The sequence below is a fragment of the Pezoporus occidentalis genome, unplaced genomic scaffold (assembly GCF_034315485.1).
Source record: "Pezoporus occidentalis ecotype Australia unplaced genomic scaffold, CSIRO_AGI_Poc_V1 ctg2, whole genome shotgun sequence".
NCBI classification, from domain to species: Eukaryota; Metazoa; Chordata; class Aves; order Psittaciformes; family Psittacidae; genus Pezoporus; species Pezoporus occidentalis.
Window position 1 is genome coordinate 10405588 of NW_026913855.1, and position 3230 is coordinate 10408817.

The following is a 3230-nucleotide window of genomic DNA, read 5'->3' on the forward strand; positions in this document are numbered from 1 at the left end:
TTTTATTTAAAGAGTTTGATGCTGAGCTACAGATTGTTGCTGCTATAAAGAATGGCCTCAGAATTCAAGGCTGAGCTTTTGAAAAGCATTTGCTATAACAAAAAACCTGCAAAAAAACAGGTTGACAAGACATAGCATAGTGTGATACCCTTTCTCCTCCCTAACTCTTAAGATTTGGCAACACTATAATGCCAGCATATTTCATGACTTGACTTGAAAAATAAAAACCAAATGATTTTGTCATCGTTATCACTGCCAAGAGACACATAATTTCCGATCCTTCACTGGATACCAGCATACCCTGCTCCGGCAGGGGGATTGGACTAGATGATCTTTTGAGGTCCCTTCCAATCTCTAGCATACTGTGATACTGTGATACTTCAACTCTATTCTGCAGCTAACAGCAAGGACTGGAACATGGGAACATGGGAACTGGTATCACACATGATCCCATGCCGTGCGCCAAAGGGAGAAGCCAAAGTTGCAGAGAAAATAAAGACCAGCTTCTTAACATGGTTTCTGTAGGAAGCAGCTCTGCATTACAGAGAGGGGTTTTGGGATAAAATCCTTGTGTCACTCATTTTTCTTCATAGAGTAGTCTGGGTTGGAAGGGACCTTCAAAGGCCATCTAGTCCAACCTCCCTGCTATGAGCAGGGACATCTTCAATTAGATCAGGTTGCTATACATCCCTTCCACACCTAAAGCATTCAGAATTACTATATCAGCCCTTATACTGGTGATGCTCTCTTTATAACTTTGCCATGACATGCTACCAAACAGAATGGAAACTGAAGCACAGCTGGGAAAGTTGAGCATTCTGCTATATCAAAAGGCAAAATTTGATGGAATGATACCTGGACAATGAGTTTAGACTGTTTTCTTGCAGGATGTTACTAGTCTATAATTAGAGGTAGTTGAAAAGAAGAAGAAAAAAAAAGAAGTATGTGTTCCTTTCCAGTGAACAGTAAGGTATCTGTACATATGAATCAACCATATGCATAATTCATACTCTGAACCCCTCCTGGTTGTAGAGGCCTGATCCATATGAGAAAGTTGCAGCGATTTAACCAAAGAAGGGTTTTTTAATTGACCCTATGGACAAAGTAATACACACGACCATTTGCATTCCTTTGATTTATCAAATAAGCGTATTGCAGCTAAGAGAAATAAATCACATGACATCACCTCTAGAAAACACTTGATCAAAGTGGCTTTTGAAAAATCCAAGTGAAATGGGTGCAGCTTTGGTTTGTAGATTAGTTACCCTGCATTAGACTCCCCCTTCCATGAAGACTTTACTGTATATGCATCTTAGCTGGCTCTCATATGAGGAATGTGCTTGTACATTTTTAAAATTGGCAATATTTCTCTATTTATTTTTAACCCAGGTATTTTTAAGTGCACCATGCATAACTAACAGCACTGAAATAAGAGTTAAAACTAAAAATGAGAGTAAATAAATGAGAGAAACCTTCCCATTCTAATTCAAGAGGCTACTCAGAAAGCCTTTGTATGACTGAGAACATCCATTTCTCTTCCAGAAATCTATCATAAAAGAATCTGCTTTATCTTCAAAAAGAATAACTGCCAGATTCAATTTCACTTACAGTCTTGAAAATGCAGAATTCCTCCACTAAATTTAGTGGCATTAAACCACATACACCTAGACACAAAATCAACAGTTAGATGGAGAGGTTTGACAGGGGAATACACCATATCTACAATATGGGCAACTCATGGAGCACAGAAAGACTTGTCCAAACTCGGCACGTTTCCAAAACTACTAGAAAAAGAAAGCGGGTTTGGCATGGCTGGGAAAGCATCTTCAAATAAACAAACAAAAAAGAGGAAAGCACTGTTTTGAGCTGCAGACATGTACTGAAGGTGAGCTATATTTTATTTCATTAAAATATATTTTTAAAACATACTGTGTAAAAGAATTAGGATTCTCAATAATTTATTATTTACATTAGCAAATTCTGTTTGACTGTTATGCTATAGATAGAAATAGAAAGTCTGCAGAAGGGAGATGTATCAACTTCTTCAGGACCAAGCAAGCCCTTTTACCAAGAAACAAGTTCAAAATGCATTCCTTCCCATTTTGATCCATCCTAATTCATGTTTGCAAACAGATTGCGAAAAACTCAGTGAAAGGTCACGTTCATGTTGAGCACTCACAGTGAGAGCTGGGATTTCAGAGTGCTTCATGAGAGACACCCCGAGGAGATTTCAACATTGCAACTACTCAGTAGTCAAGAGGCTGCAGGGTCCAATCCTGCTCTTGCTTCCACTGTCCTGCCTCCACTAAAATCCATGGCATTACATGACAATGACGGCTGCTCCCGGCCACACGGGCAGATGTTGAAAAGCTAGACAGGCTCCTTGAGCCAGGCTGGCAGCAGAGAGAATGCTTTTTCTACCGCTGTAGAAACACCGTAGCTTGCCATTCTTTTTCAGTCCGAACACAACATAAATCTCATTACCTTTCTACCCATCCTCTGGGAAGAAATATGCATGAGGAATTCTCTCTCTGATGTAAACAACTGTAAGCACCATTCACATTTGCTAGTCCACATGAAAAAAATCATATCCAAGTGCCTGCCATAGCCCTGACCCTTTTTAGCAGGGCAGCTCAGCTTTCCCATCAGCTTTCCAGATCTCTGAAATCATATAGGTACCCCAAAATCATGCACAGTCCATTGCAATGCCAGCTGCTGTCTGCTTTACTATTCCAGGAAAGAGTAGTTGCTTCTTCAGTAATTATATAAAATCCCATGATTAAAAGAAGTAAAGCAGTCAACTCGTGTTCTGTTTCCTCTAGGCACTCAATGGTATTCCTGACATCTCATGTAAGGCACCAGTCCTCCGGTAGCTGAGCAAAAAGTGACCCACAAGACCTCCATTAAGCAACTGCAGAGGGAACTGACAAAATTCAGCTGGTTTGCTTGCCTTCTTGCTTACATAGCATAAAAAGAGTGGTGATGCCATCTGGGGAAGTTTCTCGTGGTATCCTAAAAGAGGAAGTCTCAACTTGCACTGCAACCCAAGCAGCGTGGGTGACAGCATACTACAGCACAAGTTTCTAATGGCTGTGCCAGAGTGGCAATTCCCACAGACATAGCAGAGATTTCCTTGAGCTCCAAGAGGCCTCTGCTGTCTTGGTTTCACATAAAATGAGTTTGTTGTCAATAGCAAAGCAGTTACCTCCTTACAAGATGTCTCCATCACA